This window comes from Scyliorhinus torazame, chromosome 1, assembly GCF_047496885.1.
Source record: "Scyliorhinus torazame isolate Kashiwa2021f chromosome 1, sScyTor2.1, whole genome shotgun sequence".
NCBI classification, from domain to species: domain Eukaryota; kingdom Metazoa; phylum Chordata; class Chondrichthyes; order Carcharhiniformes; family Scyliorhinidae; genus Scyliorhinus; species Scyliorhinus torazame.
Genome location: NC_092707.1, coordinates 397,903,359 through 397,929,422, shown reverse-complemented (window position 1 = coordinate 397,929,422; position 26,064 = coordinate 397,903,359).

Sequence of the window (26,064 nt, the reverse complement as noted above, 5' to 3'; positions counted from 1 at the left end):
TGACTCCAGACCCACAGCAGCGTGGTTGATTCCTAACTGCTCTCTCAAGGGCAATTTGGGAGGGGCAATAAATGCTGGCCCAGCCTGCGATGCCCACGTCCCACGAATGAATTGTTTAAAAAAATTGGCTCCCTGTAAATCTGGGTGAATGGCCTCCTTCTCCTAATTCGTATGTACGGCAGTGGATCAGGAGCTCTGGGCAGTGGCCAGCCGGTGACTTACACCAGAGTGGTTGTGCCCTGTGTTCAGCATCGTCCGGTGTGGCTCAGGGGACGCACTCTGGGGGTGACAGTCTCAGCCACATTCTACTGCAGAGGAAGGCAGTGAGGCTGAGAAGGGGCAGGACTCACTGGCCTCTGTTTTCTCTGCCCCCTCGTCTCGGCCAGCTGAGCTCTTTGTTTGTCTTTGCGGCGGAGATATGGACTTGCAGGAGATGGTGACCCAGTGACCAGTTCACCCGACAGAAGCTCTTTGGGTATATGTCTGTCACCCATCCGTGAACATGGCCAAGCCAGCACAGGCGTCGTTGGCTTAATAATGAGTGCATGTTGATGGAATTCGCTACAACAGCGGATCGGAAGCACCTCTGCTGAAATTCCCTGGCCTTTGCATTCCTTATTAAATATGTCAACACGGCTATTTAAAATATAAAAGAAGAGACATTTTTTAAAAATCATTATTCACCCTCCAGATGTGGGCATTGTTGGCAAGGTTGGCATTTACTACCCAACTCCCTAGTTGTGCTCCAGAAGCATGTTAAGTAATGGGTTAAGAGACATTCCAATTAGTTGTCTCATTTATGTTAAGTATCCAATAATTGACACTGATATGTAAAGAGGCTTCAGGTGGCCTTTGGGTCAGATGATGTGAAGATAGAGTTTTGGGCAGAGTCTGTTAAAGTGAAATAAAGGTGTTTGAGAAAAGGAGCAGAACCTTTGACTCTTTATACAACAGCAGCTAAACGTCTAACAAAGCAATTTGATAAAACCGAATGGCTCACACAGCCATGGATGTGGGACTGGAGTCACCGTATAGACCCAGGCCCTGTAAGGACTGTGGATTCCCTTCCCCAGTGGGACACCGGGAAAGCAGTCGTTTTTTTTTTTAAAAAGACAATCGGACAGATTCTCTGCTTGTTCACCTTGGAGAGGAGGAGATTGAGGAGAGATTCGAGAGAAGTTCACCAGATTTACGGGAGGTGGACAAGATTTGGATAAGATTGAGAAAGGAAAGCTGTTGCCGTCAGCTGTCGGTGTGAGGCCAGTGGGATATTCGGCTTTGGGCAAGCGATGCAAGGGAGGATGGGAGAGGATGGTTCTTGTGAGGAACTTTATTTACCCAGTGAGTGGTAGTGAGCTGAATCTCGCTGCCAAAGGGGGTGATGGAGGCAGAGAGAGCTGATTATTTCAAAAGGAAATTGGGTAGGCAATTGAAGGGAATAAACTTGTCGGGCTCCAGGGATAGAGAGGGGGGAGGGACAGAACAGGGGGGTTGCTGGAACCGACTGGATTTCTGTACAGAACTCGAATGGGCCTGAAGGCCATGCAGGAACGGTTCCTCTAGTGGTATACTTATTTTAACATCAATTTTTTGAATTCCCAAACTACCATGCTGGGGTTTATAGAGCTGTTGTAACCTCCTGATTACCAGTCCACTATCATAACCACTACCCTATTCCAACCCTTCAATGGCCTAACTTGCTGTACATCCAGTTTTGAAGTGTACCTAATGTAACCGTGTAGGCCAACGGAGCCATCATCAGTCAGTATATGCTGGGGGGCGAGGGGCGAGGGGGGGGGGGGGGTCATTCGCTTAGGTCGGCAGCTACAGCCACCACTTCCCACCATGCCGAATGGGCGGCACGGTAGCACAGTGGATAGCACTGTTGCTTCACAGCTCCAGGGTCCCAGGTTCGATTCCCGGCTTGGGTCACTGTCTGTACAGAGTCTGCACGCTCTCCCCGTGCCTGCGCGAGTTTCCACCGGGCGCTCCGGTTTCCTCCCACAAGTCCCAAAGATGTGCTTGTTAGGTGGATTCTCCCTCAGTGTACCCGAACAGGCGCCAGAATGTGGCAACTAGGGGATTTTCACAGTGACTTCATTGCAGTGTTAATGTAAGCCTACTTGCGACAATAAAGATTATTATTAATCCGATTGGATTCATAGAATTATAGAATTTACAGTACAGAAGGAGGCCATTCGGCCCATCGAGTCTGCACCGGCTCTTGGAAAGAGCACCCTACCCAAGGTCACCACTTCCACCCCATCCCCACAATCCAGCAACCCCACCCAACACTAAGGGCAATTCCGGACACCAAGGGCAATTTATCGCGGCCAATCCACCTAACCTGCACATCTTTGGACTGTGGGAGGAAACCGGAGCACCCGGAGGAAACCCACGCACACACGGGGAGGATGTGCAGACTCCGCACAGACAGTGACCCAAGCCGGGAATCAAACCTGGGACCCTGGAGCTGTGAAGCAATTGTGCTGTCCACAATGCTACCGTGCTGCCCCAATTCAGACAGAGAGTCGGAGCTGCAATTATTTAATAAAAAGAAAGTATTGCTAATGACGGAAATCTGAGATTTAAAAAACCACAGAAGATACTGAAGAAGGCTCAGTCGGTCTGGCAGCCTCTGGGGAGAGAGAAACCGGTTCCAGTCCCATATGACTCATTTTTTACATTCCATGGGTTTGCCACTTCCTCAAGACTGCCCAACCACAAAATCCGGCTTGCTGTGCTCTCATGAGTAACAATGTGCCCCAGTGCTTGGGATGGATGCATCCACAGTAGCAATAGGTTGTGCTGAGTGTGTGCCTACTGGTTAATAACCCCATGCAAACCCTCCATGCATAAAGGAGTTGTTAACCAGATAACCTGTCACCAAACGCGAGTGGCTCCCTTTGCCTATTATAGGTATGCAAGCCTGGTCAAGTCTTTAAAGCTGTTAGTTCATTAAATCATGATCTGAGCGCAAGCATGTAAACGCTGTGATTGTTTTTTTTTATTCTTCTCTCTCAATTTCATTTTCCCAATTCGCCTCCCTTCTCATTTCCCAGGGTTAATTTCGCTGTTGTGTTGTGTTGTCTGAGCTGCAGAGTGGAGTTTTATTTACTGAAGGCAAAAACCCTGCATTGCATCCTTCTGATCGGATACCACAGAGTCCTGCTTCAGGAACACACACACATTGCACGTCCCAGGCATACTTGTCTGCTTGCAAGGTGATCGGCAGCTGTGGCAGGCTCCTCCCGCAATGTGGACTGGACTCAGACGGAATGGAGTCATCAGTATCCCACTGCCTCAGCTCAGCTCAGCCCTCCTGCGGTAGTTCATGGAGGCTTGCCACCTTGTCATTGTGCCACACCTGTGGAGTGGTGCCCCCCCCCCCCCCCCACGCTCGATATAATCAATGGCGGTGAACCTGTTTGGGCTATGAATCATAGAATTTACAGTGCAGAAGGAGGCCATTCGGCCCATCGAGTCTGCACCGGCCCTTGGAAAGAGCATCCTACCCAAGCCCATGCCCCCACCCTATACCCATAACCCAGTAACCCCACCTTAACCTTTTGGACACGAAGGACAATTTAGCACGGCCAATCTACCGAACCTACACATCTTTTTTTTAAAATAAATTTAGAGTACCCAATTAAGAGTACCCAATTTTTTCCAATTAAGGGGGCAATTTAGCGTGGCCAATCCACCTAACCTGCACACCATTGGGTTGTGGGGGCGAAACCCACGCAAACACGGGGAGAATATGCAAACTCCACACGGACAGGGACCCAGAGCCGGGATACGAACCTGGGACCTCGGCGCCGTGAGGCAGCAGGGCTAACCCACTGCGCCCCCGTGCTCCAGCCTGCACATCTTTGGACTGTGGGAGGAAGCCGGAGCACCCGGAGGAAACCCAGGCAGACACGGGGAGAAAGTGCAAACTCCGCACAGACAGCCGCCCGAGGCCGGAATTGAAACCGGGACCCTGGCAGCTGTGATGCAGCAGTGCCAGCCACTGTGCCGCCATGATGCCCTAATTACTGTGGCAGCAGGGTGCACTGTGGCATCGCACCATGGCGGCAATGCCCACCTCTGCAGTTTTGAGCAAGTGCGCGGAAGACCAACCGGGGCTGCAGGGAGAAGGTGCGGAGTGGGAGCAACTCTGTTGTTTTTGAAGTGAGCCAAGCTGACTAGATGGGCTGAATGGCTTCCTCCCACGCTGGAACCATTCCCTGATTGCATCAGACTGAGCTCAGAAATAAATTCCAGACTGTGAACCAAATACTATACCGCAGAGGAAATTAAAAACATAAAACATAATGATTTGAAGAGAAAACAGAATACAGAGCGTTAGGGAATATCGAAGAAGATTATTTCAGTATCCTGTTATAATCTCTTTTTACATTAGGATCCGCTCTGCTGGAGATCAACAAATACAAAACACCATTTTACATAATGCATGAGGCAAAGCAATGGGAAATGACAGAACCACGTCAGGCAGAGTTCAATCTGTGCAACGTGGCAGAAGGTGAAGGATAAAGAGGCGCCTACCAATCACAGGTCTGAGGCAGAGACCGTCAGATTGTCCTTCACCCTTCGAAGGAAGAAAGGGACAAATAGGTGGGATGAAGAAAGCAAGGGCTGAGAAAGCATGGAAGAAGGAATGGAGTGAGTGAGAAAAGAAAGAAAGGAAGTGGGGGAAAGGAATGAAGGATAGAGGAGAGAGAAATAGTCAAGGAGGAAAGGCTGACATGCGGCAAGTTATATTTGTGCCACACAAGTATCCAGGCAATGACCATCTCGAACAATAGGGGATCTAACCCTTTCTCTCTGACATTCAGTGTCACCACCATCACTACATCCCCCAGTACCAACATCTTGGGGGTCACCATTGAACTAAAACTGCAGCACGGTAGCATTGTGGATAGCACAATTGCTTCACAGCTCCAGGATCCCAGGTTCGATTCCCGGCTTGGGTCACTGTCTGTGCGGAGTCTGCACATCCTCCCCGTGTGTGCGTGGGTTTCCTCTGGGTGCTCCTGTTTCCTCCCACAGTCCAAAGATGTGCGGGTTAGGTGGATTGGCCATGATAAATTGCCCTTAGTGTCCAAAATTGCCCTTAGTGTAGGGTGGGGTTACTGGGTTTTGGGGATTAGGTGGGGTTACTGGGTTATGGGGATAGGGTGGAGGTTTGGACCTTGGGTAGGGTGCTCTTTCCAAGAGCCGGTGCAGACTCGATGGGCCGAATGGCCTCCTTCTACACTGTAAATTCTATGTCTATGTCTATGTCTATGAACTGGGCCCAGCCATATCATTACTGTGGCTACAAGAGCAGCCCAGAGGCTGGAAATTCTGTGGTGAGTAACTCAACTCCTGACTCCCAAAGCCTGTCTACCATCCACAAGGCACAAGTCAGGGGTGTGATGGAATACCCTCCACTCGCCTGGATGAGTGCAGCTCCCACAATGCTCAAAAAGCTCGACACTATCCAGGACAAAGCAGCCCCGTTTCATTGACACCTCATCCACCACCTTCGATACCCACTCCTCCTCCACCGACGCACAGCAGCAGCCGTGTGTACCATCTACAAAACAGATGCATGGGAACACCATCACCTGGACATTCTCCTCCAAGCCACTCACCACCCTGACTTGGAAATATATCGCTGTTCCTTCGCTGTCGCTGGGTCAAAATCCTGGAACTCCCTCCCTAACAAAAACAAGAATGCAGACTATTATCTGAATGGCCATAAATTAGGAGAGGGAATTGTGCAAGAGACCTGGGTGTCCTCGTACACCAGTCGCTGAAGTTAAGCATGGTGCAGCAGGCGGTAAAGAAGGCAAAGGCTATGTTGGCCTTCATTGTGAGAGGATTCGCATACAGGAGCAATGATGTCTTGCTGCAATTATACAGGGCCTTGGTGAGGCCACACCTGGAATACTGTGGGCAGTTTTGGGTTCCTTATCTGAGGAAGGATGTTCTAGCCATGGGGGGAGTGCAGCGAAGGTTTACCAGGCTGATCCCTGGGATGGCGGGACTGACGTACGAGGAAAGATTGAATTGGTCAGGATTGTATTCACTGGAGTTCAGAAGAATGAGGGGGGAATCTCATAGAAACCTTTAAAATACAGGACTGGACAGGGTAGATGCAGGAAGGATGTTCCCAATGGTGGCTGCGTCCAGAACCAGGGGTCACAGTCTGAAGATACGGGGCAGACCATTTAGGACAGAGATGGGGAGAAGGTTCTTCACCCAGAGAGCGGTCGGCCTGTGGAATTCGTTACCACAGGAAGTAGTTGAGTCCAAACCATTGTAGGGTTTCAAGAAGCAGTTAGATATAGCACTTAGGGCGAGGGGATCAAAGGATATGGGGGAAAACAGGATTCGGCTTTTTGAGTTGGATGATCAGCCATGATCGTGATGAATGGCGGAGCAGGCTCGAAGGACCGAACGGCCTCCTCCTGATCCTATTTTTTCTATGTGCCGATGTTTCTAACAGCACGACGGGTGTACCTACACAACAGGGACTGCAACGGTTCAAGAAGGCAGCTCACCACCACCTTCTCAATGGGCAAACAATACTGGCCCAGCCAGGGAGGCCACATCCCGTGAAATCATTTTTAAAGAGGGAGAAAGGAGAGAAGGTGAGAAGGAGGGGAAGGAGAGAGGGAGGGAGACAGAAAGGAAGGAGGGAAAAAGAAGGAAGGAAAAAATTAAAGAGAGAGGTTAAGTTCATAAATGTCTAAGACTATGTCCGGGGTGAATACAGATCATCTCAATCTCTCCTTTAATATCCGCAACTCTGACGGTTTGGGGACAAATAGGTTTGAGCATTTTTGTATTCAAACACCTGAAGGATGTTAAAGATCTGGCGTAGGATATTTTATTCACCTTTTATCCCTAAAAGCCCAGATCAGGATTATACTACTCACTACTCTTCCTCAATGTGTAATAATTCCAACTTCAAATGACCTTTCCCACCAAATTCATGGGCGTCATTCTCCGCCGGCGGGAGTCTCCGTTTTGCCGGCGCCGGGAGGGTTTCCCGGCGGCGTGGGGCTGCCCCACAATGGGAAACCCCATTGACCGGCCGGTGTTACGGAGACTCCCGCCGGCCGGTCGGGGCAGAAATGTGGCGGGGCGGGTAGGAGAATTTTGCCCATATCTCTGCACTTACCACCTATCAGTTAATCGCCTACCGTTTCTGAGTGACATTGCATTAGACTAGGGACAGTTTTCATTTGCACAGCTATACTCACCAGGAGTGAGTGGCTTCTGTTAATTCATCTCATATTGAGGCAACTGAGTATTGAAGCCAGGCCTCAGGGGTAGGAGGGCAATTTGTTAGAACGCTAGATCTATTGAAACCTTATCTGCTCTCTAAAGCAGCATTTGGTTGAGAATAGCACCAAGAAGCCCCAGCTAAACTGGAGTCAATGGGAATCGGGGGGAAAACTCTCCGCCGGCTGGAGTCATACCCGGCACAAAGGAAGAGGGTTGTGGTGGTTAGAGGTCAGTCACCTCAGTCATCACTGCAGGAGTTCCTCAGGGTAGTGTCATAGGCCCCAACTATCTTCAGCTGCTTGATCAATGACCTCCCTTCCATCATAAGGTCAGAAGTGGGGATGTTTGCGGATGACAGCACAATGTTCAGCACCATTCGCCACTCCTCAGATAATGAAGCAGTCCGTGTCCAAATGCAGCAAGACCTGGACAATATCCAGGCTTGGGCTGGCGAGTGGCAAGTTATATTCACGCCACACAAGTGCCAGACAGTGACCAATGACCTTTGACATTCAATGGCATTACCATCGCTGAATCCCCCACTTTCAACATCCTGGGGTGACCATTGACCAGAAACTGAACTGGACTAGCCACATTAACACTGTGGCTACCAAAGCAGGTCAGAGGCTCGGAATCCTGCAGCAAGTAACTCTGACTCCCCAGAGCCTGTTCACCATCAGCAAGGCACAAGTCAGGAACGTAATGGAATACTCTCCACTTGCCTGGATGAGTGCAGCTCCAACAACACTCAAGAAGCTCAACACCATCCAGGATAAAGCAGCCGGCTTGATTGGCACCCATTCTACAAACATTCACTCCCTCCATCATGGACGCACAGTAGCAGCCGTGTGTACCATCTACAAAATGCACTGTAGGAACTCACCAAGGCTCCTTAGGCAACACCTTCCAAACCCATGACCTCCGCACCTAGAAGGACAAGGGCAGCAGATACCTGGGAACCCCACCACCTGGAGGTTCCCCTCCAAGTCACTCACCACCCTGCCTTGCAAATGTATCGCCGTTCCTGCACTGTCGCTGGGGTAACATCCTGGAACTCCCTCCCTAACAGCACTGTGGGTGTACCTACACTTCAGGGCCTACTGCGGTTCAAGAAGGCAGCTCAACACCACCTTGTGAAGGGCAACTAGGGATGGGCAATAAATGCTGGCCTAACCAGCGACGCCCACATCCCGTAAATCAATAAAAAACAAATGTTAAAAATGTTTGAGTTTAGACATTGAGATTAGTTTGGCGAACAGAGGAACACCAGATAGATGAGAAAAAGACAGGGACACCTTCTACAATCCTACAGAGCTACAGAGTCGAGCGGTGAGGATTTAAACTAGCTGCTTCGCGGATTCGAGTCTTTTCGGCGGGAATTCAGCTATTGGAGTGGGCGGAGCTACAGAGTCGAGCGGTGAGGATTTAAACTAGCTGCTTCGCGGATTCGAGTCTTTTCAGCGGGAATACAGCTGTTGGAGTGGGCGGAGCTGCTTCGCTGCTTAAACAGCGGCCACAGGGTCTTTGGGGATACATTTGAAGAGTGACATCACAGCAAAGCAGTGACCTGATTGGCTGGTAAGGAAAGTGATCCAATTAGCAGTAGCTGGGAGAAATGTAACTCTTCGTGTGTTGGTAAGTATTGTGATTGGTAAGTAAAATCTTTATTCCTTTCACTTATTCATTATTTGATATAATATTTGTAATCAGTTAAGGTAAAGTGTAAAAATGGCCGGAGATCCCAGACCCGTGTTATGCTCCTCGTGCTCAATGTGGGAGTTCAGGGACGCGGCCGATGCCCCTGACTCCTTCATGTGCGGGAAGTGTGTCCAGCTGCAGCTCCTGTTAGACCACATGACGGCTCTGAAGCTGCGGATGGACTTACTTTGGAGCATCCGCGATGCTGAGGAGGTCGTGGATAGCATGTTCAGTGAGTTGGTCCCACCGCAGATTAGGATTGGTAAAGGAGACAGGGAATGGGTGACCAAAAGGCAGAGAAAGAGCAGGATGGCAGTGCAGATGTCCCCTGCGGTCATCTCCCTCCAAAACAGGTATACCGTTTTGGATACTGTTGGGGGAGATGACTCACCAGGAGAAGGCAGTAGTAGCCAGGCTCATGGCACCGTGGCTGGCTCTGCTGCACAGAAGCGCGGGAAAAAGACTGGCAGGGCTATAGTCATAGAGGATTTAATCGTATGGGGAGTAGACAGGCGTTTCTGTGGTCGAAAACGAGACAACCGAATGGTATGTTGCCTCCCGGGTGCACGGGTCAGGGATGTCTCAAATCAGCTGCAGGACATACTGAAGAGGGAGGGTGAACAGCCAGTTGTCATGGTGCATATAGGCACCAACGATACAGGTAAAAAACGGGATGAGGTCCTACAATCAGAATTTAGGAAGTTAGGAGATAAGTTAAAACGTAGGCCCTCAAAGGTAGTAACCTCAGGATTGCTACCAGTGCCATGAGACAGTCAGAGTAGAAATTCAAGACTAGTCAGAATGAATACGTGGCTTGAGAGATAGTGCAGGAGGGAGGAGTACAGAATTTTGGGACATTGGAACCGGTTCTGGGGGCGGTGGGACCATTACAAATCGGATGGTCTACACCTGGGCAGGATTGAACCAATGTCCTAGGGGGTGTTTTTGCTAACACTGTTGGGGAGGTTTTAAACTAATGTGGCAGGGGGATGGGAACCAGATTAGGAAGTTAGAGGCAACAACTAAAGCCAGTAAGGTACTAGATAATAAACTCATTGTGACTCAGGGGAAGAGTAGACAGGGAAGAGACGATGAACGCAAAGGGACAGGTGGTCTGAGGTGCATTTGTATTAATACGAGAAGTTTAGCAGGTAAGGCAGATGAATTTAGGGCTTGGATTAGTATCTGGGAATATGATGTAATTGGTATTACTGAGACTTGGCTGAGGGAAGGGCAAGATTGGCAACTAAATATCCCAGGATATGGATGCTTCAGGAGGGATAGAGAGGGAGGTAAAAGGAGTGGAGGAGTTGCATTACTGGTCAGAGATGATATCACAGCTGTGATTAAAGAGGGCACGATGGAGGATTTGAGCACTGAGGCAATATGGGTAGAGCTAAGAAATAGGAAGGGTGCAATAACATGATTGGGACTTTACTACAGACCTCCCAAAAGCGAGCATGAAGTAGAGGTACAAATATGTAGACAGATTATAGAAAAATGTAGGAGCAATAGGGTGGTCGTGATGGGAGATTTGAACTTCCCCAACATTGAATGGGACTCATGTAGTGTTGGAGGCGTAGATGGAGCAGAATTTGTAAAGAGCATCCAGGAGAGTTTTTTAGAGCAGTATGTAAATAGTCCAACTCAGGAAGGGGCCATACTGGACATGGTATTGGGGAATGATCCTGGCCAAGTGGTTGAAGTTTCAGTCGGTGATTACTTTGGGAATAGCGATCACAATTCCGTAAGTTTTAGAATAGTCATGGACAAAGGCGAGAGTGGTTCTAAAGGAAGAGTGCTAAATTGGGGAAAGGCCAAGTATAACAAAATTCGGCAGGAGCTAGGGAATGTGGATTGGGAGCAGCTGTTTAAGGGTAAATCCACATTTGAAATGTGGGAGTCTTTTAAGGAAAGATTGATTAGAGTGCAGGACAGACATGTCCCTGTGAAAATGAGGGATAGAAATGGCAAGATTAGGGAACCATGGGGTGATGGGTGGTATTGTGAGACTAGCTAAGATGAAAAAAGAAGCATACATAAGATCTAGGCGACTTAAAACTGATGAAGCTTTGGAGGAATATCGGGAAAGTAGGACAAATCTCAAACGCGCAATAAAGAGGGCTAAAAGGGGTCATGAAATATTTTTGGCTAACAGGGTTAAGGAAAATCCCAAAGCCTTTTATTCGTATATAAGGAGCAAGAGGGTAACTAGAGAAAGGATTGGCCCACTCAAAGACAAAAGAGAATTTATGCGTGGAGTCAGAGGAAATGGGTGAGATTCTTAATGAGTACTTTGCATTGGTATTCACCAGGGAGAGGGACATGATGGATGTTGAGGTTAGGGATGGATGTTTAAATATTCTAGGTCAAGTTGGCATAAAGAAGGGGGAAGTTTGGGGTATTCTAAAAGGCATTAAGGTGGACAAGTCTCCAGGTCCAGATGGGATTTATCCCAGGTTACTGAGGGAAGTGAGGGACAAAATAGCTGGGACCTGAACAGATATCTTTACAGCATCCTTGAGCACGGGTGATGTCCCGGAGGGCTGGAGAATTGCTAATGTTGTCCCTTTGTTTAAGAAGGGTAACAGGGATAATCCAGGGAATTATAGACCTGTGAGCTTGACGTCAGTGGTAGGCAAACCGTTGGAGAAGATACTGAGGGATAGGATCTATTCACATTTGGAAGAAAATAGACTTATCAGTGATAGGCAGCATGGTTTTGCGCAGGGAAGGTCATGTCTTACAAACCTAATAGAATTCTTTGAGGAAGTGACAAAGTTAATTGATGAGGGAAGGGCTGTAGATGTCATATACATGGACTTCAGTAAGGCGTTTGATAAAGTTTCCCATGGCAGGTTGATGGAAAAAGTGAAGTCGCATGGGGTTCAGGGTGTATTAACTAGATGGATAGAGAACTGGCTGGGCAACAGGAGACTGAGAGTAGTGGTGGAAGGGAGTGTCTCAAAATGGAGAAAGGTGACTAGTGGTGTTCCACAGGGATCCGTGCTCGGACCACTGTTGTTTGTGATATACATAAATGATCTGGACGAAGGTACAGGTGGTCTGATTAGCAAGTTTGCAGATGATACTAAGATTGGTGGAGTTGCAGATAGCGAGGGGGACTGTCAGAGAATACAGAAAAATATAGATAGATTGGAGAGTTGGGCAGAGAAATGGCAGATGGAGTTCAATCCAGGCAAATGCATTTTGGAAGATCCAATTCAAGAACGGACTATATGGTCAATGGAAGAGTCCCGGGGAAAATTGAGGTACAGAGAGATCTGGGAGTTCAGTTCCATTGTACCCTGAAGGTGGCAACGCAGGCCGATAGAGTGGTCAAGAAGGCATTCAGCATGCTTGCCTTCATCGGACGGGGTATTGAGTACAAGAGTCGGCAGGTCATGTTACAGTTGTATAGGACTTTGATTAGGCCACATTTGGAATACTGCATGCAGGTCTGGTCGCCACATTACCAGAAGGATGTAGATGCTTTAGAGAGGGTGCAGAGGAGGTTCTCCAGGATGTTGCCTGGTATGGAGGGTGCTAGCTCTGAAGAAAGGTTGAGTAGGTTAGGATTATTTTCGTTGGAAAGACGGAGGTTGAGGGGGGACCTGATTGAGATCTACAAAATTATGAGAGGTATGGACAGGGTGGATAGCAACAAGCCTTTTCTAAGAGTGAGGGTGTCAATTACAAGGGGTCACGATTGCAAGGTGAGAGGGGGAAAGTTTAAGGGAGATGTGCGTGGAAAGCTTTTACGCAGAGGGTGGTGGGTACCTGGAATGCTTTGCCAGCGGACGTGGTAGAGGTGGGCACGATAGCATCATTTAACAGATATATGAACGGGCAGGGAACAGAGGGAAGTAGATCCTTGGAAAATAGGCAACAGGTTTAGATAATGGATCTGGACCGGCGCAGGCTGGAAGGGCCGAAGGGCCTGTTCCTGTGCTGTAATTTTCTTTGTTCTTTGTACATGATCCATCAATGTTGTCAACTTACTTCTAAGCCATCAATTTCCATCAATTAGTCTGCAGCAAACCCGGGTATGATTTAATAAAAACACGGTGTGAGCTATGGAAATCACTGACTAACTTTAGGGGGAGCCATTTGACATTCGCTTGATCCACTGTTCCATTAAGGTGGCAGGGAATCGTAATCTGAACCATCGAGGCCCTTTGTGGATTCCTCCTCCTGTCCCTCACTCAGGGACACCAACACCAGTTGTAGTCATACCTCGCCTCTACCTCAATCTGTGGACCTCAGTATAAAGTGGAGATACGCTTCTTCATCTGTGCAGTCCTCACGCCCCCATTTTTCTGGGTTAAGTTTCAGCGGAGGGAGGGGGGGAGGGGGGGATAACGTATAATTGGTACTCGCTCTACCACTGACCAAAACTCTCAGAGGAATGTTAATTGCTGTCATTATCCAGCTGACACTATTCTGACCTGTTGCTTCCATCGCACCATTTAACCTGAACTCACTGAGAACTAGTTGCTGCATAAGGTGAAATATTTTATCCACTTGAATTATTTGCCTCAACCCGACACATCTCCAGTCGTGGTTCAACACGGACTGATCAAATGTCTCAGCTTAAAACAGCTGTAAAATGAGAGGAATGTGGCTCTGTTGTAGCCCCTCATACCCATCATGTTTATATTTGAAGTGTCAGAAATGGGAACAACTTTTCAAATACTATATTCGCGCCAATCTTGGAGCTGTGTTATTTTTATTACAAGCTCAGAGCTGGGCAAGTGTTAGCAGCATATAATGGCGAAAGATGGATCTCCACTTCAAAGCTTGTTCGAGAGCCAGTAAGCAACCCCCCCCCCCCGCACCAAAAGCAAGCTCTTATTTGCTCACAATCCCAGCATCACCATCCACTTTTCATTCTCTATCCCCTCGTTCAGGGTTCCATAGGCACCGGCCACTCTCCCAGTGGGCATCCTTCATAAGGAAAGATATACTGGCCTTGGAGGGAGTCCAGGGAAGGTTCACTAGGTTGGTCCCGGGTATGGACGGATTTTCTTATGTGGAGATGTTAGGTAAGTTGGGCCATTACTGATTGGAGTTTGGAAGAATGAGAGGCGATTTTATTGAGGCGTATAGGATTCTCAGGGGGCTTGACGGGGTAGATGCTGAGAGGATGTTCCCCCTTGTGGGAGAGTGTAGGACCAGAGGGCACTATCTCAGAAGAAGGGGTCGCTCATTTAAAACAGCGATGAGGAGGAATTTCTTCTCTCAAAGGGTGGTGAATCTGTGGAATTCTTTACCGCAGAAAGCTTTAGAGAAAAAAACACTTTAGTGTACCCAATTCATTTTTTCCAATAACGGGGCAATTTTAGCAGAGCCAATTCACCTGCATTGCACATCTTTTGGGTTGTGGGGGCGAAACCCATGCAAACACGGGGAGAATGTGCAAACTCCACACGGACAGTGACCCAGAGCCGGGACCGAACCTGGGACCTCGCTGCAGTGAGGCAACAGAGCTAACCCACTGCACCACCGTGCTGCCCTGCAGAGAGCTTTAAAGGTTGGGTCAGTAAGTGTGTTCAAGGTTGAGACAGACAGATTTTTACTCAATATGGGAATCAAGGGTTATGGAGATAAGGCGGGAAGATTAAGTTGAGGATTATCATATCAAATCAGTAATTATCTAATTGAATGGTGGGGCAGTCTCGATGGGCCGAATGGCCGACTTCCGCTCCTCCGCCTTATGGTCTTATATGCTGGGTCCAGTTGAAGAGCAACAGCAGATCATTCTTCCGTGTGAAGAATCAGACCCCAACCCAATATCAGCAAGAGCATCACAGGATAATGGTGAAGAGCGGAAATCCCAATGGATTTTCCAGCTCTTTACCATTGTATCAACAGCCAAACCTCCCAAACCCACAACCTCTACCACCGAGAAGGACAAGAGGGCCATGCAGGCGCATTGGAACACCACCACCACCTCCTCCAAACCACACACCACCCTGACTTGGAAATATAGCGTCGTTCCTTCACTGTCTCTGGGTCCGAATCCTGGACCTCCCTCCCTAGCAGCACTGTGGGTGTACCTACACCAAAGAAGGTGGCTCACCATCACCTTCGCAAGGGCAATTAGGCAATAAACGCTGGTCTTGCTAGTTACTCTCACATCCCATGAATGAATAAAAACAATTTTCCCAAGTGCCACCACGCCTGAGTAACTAAATCGGTACAAGCTGGTAATTTAATTTTGGATCTTCTTGGTCTGTATGGCCCAGCTTTCAACCGAACCAATAAGGGAGCAATATTGCAGTATTGTTAGAGAGTCATTGTCACATGGGGCGATGGGAGTAATGGGTTTTCTGCAATAAAACAATTGACTTTCTGCCAAAATACCAAAGTCCCACCAAGCTAGCACTCTGCCGTCGGTTTGGCCTGTTGGTTAGCACTCAACTCTGAAACCATTCAGAGCCCACTCCAATATTTGAGAACACAATCAAACACTTTTAAAAAAAGCTTGCATTTGTACCGTGCTTTTCGCAACCTCAGGGTTTCCCAAAGTGCTTTAAGGCCAATGAAGTCATTGTTGCAACCTAAAAAATGTGTTGGCCAATTTAACCCACAGAGAGCAACGATTCGGGCTCGATTCGGCAGATTCAAGTTAAAGTCTGTTGAACGGCTATTTAGTGAGGTGTTTCTCAGTGGCTGCAGTGCCAGGAAGCACCCCGCTGTCCAACGGCACTTTGCCCTTTTATTGGCCTTGGGGAGTTCTTCCCCACAGAAGCTGCACTTAGAGGGATTTACTGCTGGCGAGCTTCAGGTTGCTCACAGATCGGGGCACCATTTTGTTTGCAGCCCTGATCTCCCACCCTGGCAGTGCCAAGGTGCCCCAGTGCCAAGGGCAACATCAGGGTGCACCCTGCCCTGTCCCCAACCGCCCGGGGGCCTCCAATGGCCTGGGGGACCACTCCCCCCCCCCCCCTCCAATGGCCTGGGGGACCACTCCCCCCCCCCCCCCCCGCCCCTCGTGCCCTCGACTGGTCTATGTTTGCGTGGACCAAACGGCACCCTGGCAAGGCCTCCCAGGCACGGCCGGTGAGTTGGGGCGCAACGGGGTCGCTGAATCGCCGGTTAACTGAACGACCAGCTAAAATGTTTGGTAAATTTGAGTGGGGATTAAATATTGGCTAGCACGGTAGCACAGTGGTTAGCACTGTTGCTTCACAGCTCCAGGGTCCCAGGTTCGATTCCCCGCTGGGTCACTGTCTGTGAGGAGTCTGCACGTTCTCGTGTCTGCGTGGGTTTCCTCCGGGGGCTCCGGTTTCCTCCCACAGTCCAAAGATGTGCAGGTTAGGTGGATTGGCCATGATAAATTGCCCTTAGTGTCCTAAAATGGTTAGGTAGGGTTACGGTGATAGGGTGGGGGTGTGGGCTTAGGTAGGGTGCTCTTTCCAAGGGTCGGTGCAGACTCACTGGGCCGAATGGCCTCCTTCTGCACTGCAAATTCTATGATTCTATGATACGCAGGATAACTCCACTTTCCTTTTTTGGACAAAGGAATGGGACACATACATCCAACTGAAAGAGCGGGTCAATGATGTCTTAACCTAAAACCAGCACCTCTGGCAGTGCAGCATTCCCTCAGTACAGGCACTGAATATCAGCCGAGATTACAGAATCAAATGTCTGGAACAGGATTTGAACCCACAACCTGCTCCCACTGGAAACTCGGTTCCCATTGCTGCCAGTGAAGGAATCCAGGTCCACGTTTTTAATTTTAAGCGGAGAACTGGCTGCGGGTGACAAGGCGATGAAAAGAATGGGTATCATCTGCTGTTAGAACAATGAAAAGCTCAAGTCATTTATATTTACAAATGCAGCCAGAATGAAGGGATGTGAGCACATGTTGGAAATCCATCTGCCTCTCTCCTAATAAGAGCTGGTCACCCTGTACTTCAGACAAGCAAGTTCTTTATGGTCCAGGGCTGAATGATGTCCATCACAGAGTCCAGGGGGGCGGGGGGGGGGGGGGGGGGGGGGGGGGGGGATCTATAAACAACAACAACCTGCATTTATATTGCCACAATAAAGTATCCCAAGGTGTTTCATGGAAGCATAAAGAAGACAAAATGAGGAGATGGTCAGAGAGGTAGAACCTTTGTCAGAGAGGGTGGTTTAGTGAGCATCTTTAGAGGCGGCGAGGTTTAGGAGGGGAATTCTACAGCCTGGAGTACAGGCGGCTGAATGCACAGGCAAGCAGTGGGGGGGCAAAGGATACAGGGGATTTCCAGGTGGCCACGGAGGTGGGAACACAGTAAACCTGGAGAGCTGGTAGGGCTACGGGATGTTACAGAGATAGAGATAGGGAGTGGGGGCTGGGGGGGGGGCGGGGGGCGGTGGAGCCTTTGGAAGGATCTGCGCACAAGGTGAGAATTTTTAATTTGAATTGAGGTTTAAACCCGAGTCCTCCCGAATCTGCCATCCACCCCAAGGTGCTGATGCTAAGGGACTGCAGCGGTTCAAGAAGGCACCTCGCCACCACCTTCGCAAGGGCAATTAGGGATGGGCAATTAGCGACGGCCACATCCCAAGAATAACTTTTTAAAAACTAATGGATCATTACGATCTGATTCAGGATGAATTGGTGAAAAGGCAATTAACAAAAGACCTTGTTGCTCCAAAGTGCCTGTCATGACACTGTTTATCTGAAAACACTTTACATCTTTGAAATGCAGCCACTGTTGTAATGTAGCAAACACAGCAGCCAATTTGCACAGCGAGATCCCACAAACAGCAATGTCCAGATAATCTTTTTCTCTTTTTGATGTTGACTGAGGACAAATATTGGCCAGGACAGGCAGGATAACTCCTCCTAGGCGCCATCAAAATAGTGCCAGGGGGCGCAATTTAACGGAAATGAAACAGAGGCCCGCGTCAAGCGTGTTTAGCGGGATGTTTCCTGACGATGGCAGCGCCGGGAATGACCCCGCTATCAAATTGGACTCTGCTTCATTTCCCGGCCTCGGTGACAAATGCCACGCTGAGGTGGCACTTAGATTCATCTCCTGCACTAATGAACTCTGCTCACCAGTGCAGGAAGAGATCATTCTTAACGGTGCCCCTATCTCTAGACCCCCTCCCCCCACCACAGCTTCCAGACCCCCCCCCCATCTCACCAAAAGGGGGTCATTGAGCCCCCCCACACCCCACCCCATAAGAGCAGGGCACCCCTGGGCCTGATCTCCAGCATGGGCACGTTGCCACTTGGGGATCGCCAGCCTGCCACCCTGGCAGTGCCACTGCCCGGGTGGCACCAGGATTGCCCGGATACCCTGCCTAGACCCGATCACCCATGGGCCCCTGGACGAGCCCCGCCAAGTGCCCCACACCTGGTCCACATTGGTGGAGGCCAGGGCTAAACAGCGTTTGCTCAGGGTCTCCTAGGCCCAGGGGGTAGATCCCATGGCTGGCGGCGCACTTGAATAGGCAAATCTGCGTCCTGCCCATTGTGGGCGGCATCCAAATTGCGACGCCTCGCGACATCTAGAAATGCGTAACGAGCCAGGTAAATTTCACGAGAGGCTTCTTGCCGCGCCGCGTCCCGGGTCGGGCGTGGCGCGGCCGTTAGATCGCGCCCAGGATCTTTTATGTCCACCAGACAGGGGGCCAGGGTCCCTGGCCTCCCTGCAGCTTGGTCCTCGGCATCGGGAGGCGGCCAGCCTGCCGTTGGTCGGCAGCGGGATTTCTGGCCCCGCCGCTGTCAATGGGAAACATGGGGCGGGGGTGCAACATCGGTGGGACCAGGGCCTTACCCAGGGCCTCAGCTTTAAGGTCTCATCCAAACATTTGTGCTGTTGGCAGTGCAGCACTCCCTCGTCAGTGCTGTACTGGAGTGTGAGCTTTCATTTCTGTCCGTAAGTCCTGATGCAGGACTTGAACCCAGAACCTTGCCATTGAGCCAACAGTGCTGATGTCGTTCCCAAACCTCCCAAGACCACAAACCGTGCACAGAACAAGACAGCCTGAACTGAGAGGCCAGAAAGAGCTTCAAGGGGGTAGTGATCTCTGTATGTGCATGTACATAAGGGGTTAATGTGTAATCAGTAGCACCAGATGGTCACTAGAGGGCAGGATCAACAGGGGTATAAAAGCAACTGCTTGTTTTTGGTATCAGGAGTGGGGTTCTTTTATTACACTCTTCTATCGTCTTTTATTACACTTCTTTGTATGTTGTGATATATTACGGAGTGTAATGTGTGCTACCTTGGTTGCTGATGAGATCTTCTGAATCTCGATGAAGAAGACTCAAACTCGTCCAGTAGTAACAAAAGGTTTATTGAGTAACTATAACAATAATTGCGTGAGCTCTTTACTTTAACATTGATACTAGTGATAAAGTTAACAAGACCTAACTACAGTAACAATGCTTAACTACATTAACCATCTGAGCTAATCTGATACTCCTGTCCTGGTCACAGTACATCTAAAAGAGAGGGCACATACAGAGATCACTACAAAGGGCAGGATTCCCAGGGAAGAGGCGGGGCTGCGTAATGCCCAAAAGATTACACTTTGGGTATACTTGTTTGCACACAATTAATTCAGACCAGTCACGTGAATGCACCCCAGTCACTCGGCCATCATCTGGTGCCTTAAATATTTCCCTACAGCTCCCTGAATAATCCATTGATACAACTGTCATTACTGCCGGTCCTCCTATCGATTGCCAGTAATGGGATGTTAATTACAATAGTCAGAACAAGCTCTCCATTGTCACGGTGCGATCGACTGTTTACGTAAGATTATAGGACGGTTCAATTACATTCAGAGGGCACAGAACATTTGGGAAGTTCTCTTGCAGAGGGCAGCTTTGCCAAAGTAAATTCTCGGGACAGGGTAACCGCCCCGTTAAGCTGGAGGTTAATAGGGACTGTAACACTGATGAGACAGCCCAAAGGCAGCAATCGAGGAGTGAAGGACCATCCAGTGAAATAAATGACAGGTAGTTTACAGCCACCATCACAACCCCAAGATTAGATTACAGCTGAATAAAATAGCACCCTGTCATCCCTATGCGTTTACGCATGTTAATAGTTTAAGACTGGGTTAACAAGGAAAAATAAGTTCAAGTCGTTTCCATTTGGAATGGACAGGACTACGGTTTGAGATTTCTTTTCACTTTTATCGGGGTTGAAATCCCAGGCATCAGAAATTAAAGTGTCCACGTACCTAAGGGGCAGACAAGGCCTCGGTTTATCATTTCCTCCATTAGATAGCTCCTCCTTCAGTGCAGCACTCCTGCAGTACTGCCCCAAAGCATCAGCCGAGATAATGGTCGCAAGTCAACAGAGAGTGCGCAAATTAACGGAAACATTTCTAAGTGTCATTTTGGGCTTGATTGGCCGGGTGTTTTTTGACAGGCACGTTGGTGAGATCGCGGCCCTTATTTAACGGCACTTAGTGCTGGAAACGAGCCCCCACGGGTGTCTCGCATTTACTGCCTGTCTCATCATCCCATTCACCAGACTCAGCATCAGTGTCTCGCCACTAACTCGAAGGAGCTGCTTCTAAACGCTCCCTCACCACTCCCTCACCGCTCCCTCACCACTCCCTCATCACTCCCTCACCACTCCCTCATCATTCCCTCACCACTCCCTCAGCACTCCCTCACCACTCCCTCAGCACTCCCTCACCACTCCCTCAGCACTCCCTCACCACTCCCTCACCACTCCCTCACCGCTCCCTCACCGCGCCCTCACCACTCCCTCAGAACTCCCTCACCGCTCCCTCACCACTCCCTCACCGCGCCCTCACCACTCCCTCACCACTCCCTCACCACTCCCTCACCGCTCCCTCACCACTCCCTCACCGCTCCCTCACCACTCCCTCATCACTCCCTCACCACTCCCTCATCATTCCCTCACCACTCCCTCAGCACTCCCTCACCACTCCCTCAGCACTCCCTCACCACTCCCTCAGCACTCCCTCACCGCTCCCTCACCACTCCCTCACCGCTCCCTCACCGCGCCCTCACCACTCCCTCAGAACTCCCTCACAACTCCCTCACTACTCCCTCATCACTCCCTCACCACTCCCTCACCACTCCCTCAGCACTCCCTCACCACTCCCTCAGCACTCCCTCACCACTCCCTCAGCACTCCCTCACCACTCCCTCACCACTCCCTCACCACTCCCTCACCACTCCCTCACCGCGCCCTCACCACTCCCTCACAACTCCCTCACAACTCCCTCACTACTCCCTCATCACTCCCTCACCACTCCCTCACCACTCCCTCAGCACTCCCTCACCGCTCCCTCACGGCTCCCTCACCACTCCCTCACCACTCCCTTACCGCTCCCTCACCGCTCCCTCACCACTCCCTCACCACTCCCTCACCACTCCCTCATCACTCCCTCACCACTCCCTCATCACTCCCTCACCACTCCCTCACCACTCCCTCATCACACCCTCACCACTCCCTCACCGCTCCCTCACCGCTCCCTCACCGCTCCCTCACCGCTCCCTCACCACTCCCTCACCACTCCCTCACCGCACCCTCACCACTCCCTCAGCACTCCCTCACCACTCCCTCAGCACTCCCTCAGCACTCCCTCACCACTCCCTCAGCACTCCCTCACCACTCCCTCACCACTCCCTCACCACTCCCTCAGCACTCCCTCACCACTCCCTCACCACTCCCTCACCACTCCCTCACCACTCCCTCAGCACTCCCTCAGCGCTCCCTCACCGCTCCCTCACCGCTCCCTCACCACTCCCTCAGCACTCCCTCAGCACTCCCTCACCACTCCCTCACCACTCCCTCACCACTCCCTCAGCACTCCCTCACCGCTCCCTCACCGCTCCCTCACCACTCCCTCAGCACTCCCTCACCACTCCCTCACCACTCCCTCAGCACTCCCTCACCACTCCCTCAGCACTCCCTCACCACTCCCTCACCACTCCCTCAGCACTCCCTCACCACTCCCTCACCACTCCCTCACCACTCCCTCACCACTCCCTCACCACTCCCTCACTACTCCCTCACCGCTCCCTCACCACTCCCTCACCACTCCCTCAGCACTCCCTCACCACTCCCTCACCACTCCCTCAGCACTCCCTCACCACTCCCTCACCGCTCCCTCACCGCTCCCTCACCACTCCCTCAGCACTCCCTCACCACTCCCTCACCACTCCCTCAGCACTCCCTCAGCACTCCCTCACCACTCCCTCAGCACTCCCTCACCACTCCCTCACCACTCCCTCACCACTCCCTCAGCACTCCCTCACCACTCCCTCACCACTCCCTCAGCACTCCCTCACCACTCCCTCAGCACTCCCTCACCACTCCCTCACCACTCCCTCAGCACTCCCTCAGCACTCCCTCACCACTCCCTCACCACTCCCTCACCACTCCCTCACCACTCCCTCACCGCTCCCTCACCACTCCCTCACTACTCCCTCACCGCTCCCTCACCACTCCCTCAGCACTCCCTCACCACTCCCTCACCACTCCCTCACCACTCCCTCAGCACTCCCTCACCGCTCACTCACCACTCCCTCACCACTCCCTCACCGCTCCCTCACCACTCCCTCAGCACTCCCTCACCGCTCCCTCACCGCTCCCTCATCACTCTCTCATCACTCCCTCATCACTCCCTCACCACTCCCTCAGCACTCCCTCATCACTCCCTCACCACTCCCTCACCACTCCCTCACCACTCCCTCACCACTCCCTCACCACTCCCTCACCACACCCTCAGCACTCCCTCACCACTCCCTCAGCACTCTCTCACCACTCCCTCACCACTCCCTCAGCACTCCCTCACCACTCCCTCACCACTCCCTCATCACTCCCTCAGCACACTCTCATCACTCCCTCACCACTCCCTCACCACTCTCTCATCACTCTCTCATCACTCCCTCATCACTCCCTCACCACTCCCTCACCACTCCCTCATCACTCCCTCACCACTCCCTCATCACTCCCTCACCACTCCCTCATCACACCCTCACCACTCCCTCACCACTCCCTCACCACTCCCTCATCACTCCCTCACCACTCCCTCATCACACCCTCACCACTCCCTCACCACTCACTCATCACTCTTTCATCACTCTCTCATCACTCCCTCATCACTCGCTCACCACTCCCTCATCACTCTCTCATCACTCTCTCATCACTCCCTCATCACTCTCTCATCACTCCCTCAACACTCCCTCATCACTCCCTCACCACTCCCCCATAACTCCCTCAGCACTCCCTCATCACTCCCTCATCACTCTCTCATCACTCCCTCATCACTCCCTCATCACTCTCTCATCACTCCCTCAGCACTCCCTCAGCACTCCCTCAGCACTCCCTCACCATTCCCTCACCACTCCCTCATCACTCCCTCATCACTCCCTCATCACTCTCTCATCACTCCCTCATCACTCCCTCACCACTCCCTCATCACTCTCTCATCACTCCCTCAGCACTCCCTCAGCACTCCCATAGCACTCCCTCACCGTTCCCTCACCACTCCCTCAGCACTCCCTCATCACTCCCTCACCACTCCCTCAGTACTCCCTCAGCACTCCATCACCACTCCCTCAGCACTCCCTCAGCACTCCCTCACCACTCCCTCATCACTCCCTCATCACATCCTCACCACTCCCTCATCACTCCCTCACCACTCCTTCATCCCTCCCTCACCACTCCCTCATCGCTCCCTCACCGCTCCCTCACCGCTCCCTCAGCACTCCCTCACCACTCCCTCACCACTCCCTCACCACTCACACAACACTCCCTCACCACTCCCTCACCACTCCCTCATCACTCCCTCAGCACTCCCTCATCACTCCCTCATCACTCCCTCACCGCTCCCTCACCACTCCCTCAGCACTCCCTCACCACTCCCTCATCACTCTCTCATCACTCCCTCACCACTCCCTCAGCACTCCCTCATCACTCCCTCACCACTCCCTCATCACTCCCTCACCACTCCCTCATCACTCCCTCACCACACCCTCAGCACTCCCTCAGCACTCCCTCACCGCTCCCTCACCACTCCCTCAGCACTCCCTCACCACTCCCTCACCACTCCCTCAGCACTCCCTCATCACTCCCTCATCACTCCCTCACCGCTCCCTCACCACTCCCTCAGCACTCTCTCACCACTCCCTCACCACTCCCTCAGCACTCCCTCACCACTCCCTCACCACTCCCTCATCACTCCCTCAGCACTCCCTCATCACTCCCTCATCACTCCCTCACCACTCTCTCATCACTCTCTCATCACTCCCTCATCACTCCCTCACCACTCCCTCACCACTCCCTCATCACTCCCTCACCACTCCCTCATCACTCCCTCACCACTCCCTCATCACACCCTCACCACTCCCTCACCACTCCCTCACCACTCCCTCATCACTTCCTCACCACTCCCTCATCACACCCTCACCACTCCCTCATCACTCCCTCATCACTCTCTCATCACTCCCTCATCATTCGCTCATCACTCCCTCATCACTCTCTCATCACTCTCTCATCACTCCCTCATCACTCTCTCATCACTCCCTCAGCACTCCCTCATCACTCCCTCACCACTCCCCCATCACTCCCTCACCACTCCCTCATCACTCCCTCATCACTCCCTCATCACTCCCTCACCACTCCCTCATCACTCCCTCATCACTCCCTCAGCACTCCCTCAGCACTCCCTCACCGTTCCCTCACCACTCCCTCACCACTCCCTCAGCACTCCCTCACCGTTCCCTCACCACTCCCTCACCACTCCCTCATCACTCCCTCACCACACCCTCAGCACTCCCTCAGCACTCCCTCACCGCTCCCTCACCACTCCCTCAGCACTCCCTCACCACTCCCTCAGCACTCCCTCACCACTCCCTCACCACTCCCTCATCACTCCCTCAGCACACTCTCATCACTCCCTCACCACTCCCTCATCACTCTCTCATCACTCTCTCATCACTCCCTCATCACTCCCTCACCACTCCCTCACCACTCCCTCAGCACTCTCTCACCACTCCCTCACCACTCCCTCACCACTCCCTCACCACTCCCTCATCACTCCCTCAGCACTCCCTCATCACTCCCTCACCACTCCCTCATCACTCTCTCATCACTCTCTCATCACTCCCTCATCACTCCCTCACCACTCCCTCACCACTCCCTCATCACTCCCTCACCACTCCCTCACCACTCCCTCACCACTCCCTCAGCACTCCCTCACCACTCCCTCACCACTCCCTCATCACTCCCTCAGCACTCCCTCATCACTCCCTCACCACTCCCTCATCACTCTCTCATCACTCTCTCATCACTCCCTCATCACTCCCTCACCACTCCCTCACCACTCCCTCATCACTCCCTCACCACTCCCTCATCACTCCCTCACCACTCCCTCATCACACCCTCACCACTCCCTCACCACTCCCTCACCACTCCCTCATCACTTCCTCACCACTCCCTCATCACACCCTCACCACTCCCTCATCACTCTCTCGTCACTCTCTCATCACTCCCTCATCATTCGCTCATCACTCCCTCATCACTCTCTCATCACTCTCTCATCACTCCCTCATCAGTCTCTCATCACTCCCTCAGCACTCCCTCATCACTCCCTCACCACTCCCCCATCACTACCTCACCACTCCCTCATCACTCTCTCATCACTATCTCATCACTCCCTCATCACTCCCTCACCACTCCCTCATCACTCCCTCATCACTCCCTCAGCACTCCCTCAGCACTCCCTCAGCACTCCCTCACCGTTCCCTCACCACTCCCTCACCACTCCCTCAACACTCCCTCACCGTTCCCTCACCACTCCCTCACCACTCCCTCAGCACTCCCTCACCACTCCCTCAGCACTCCCTCACCGCTCCCTCAGCACTCCCTCAGCACTCCGTCACCACTCCCTCACCACTCCCTCAGCACTCCCTCAGCACTCCCTCATCACTCCCTCACCACTCCCTCAGCACTCCCATAGCACTCCCTCACCATTCCCTCAGCACTCCCTCAGCACTCCCTCATCACTCCCCCATCACTCCCTCACCACTCCCTCATCACTCCCTCATCACTCCCTCATCACTCCCTCACCACTCCCTCA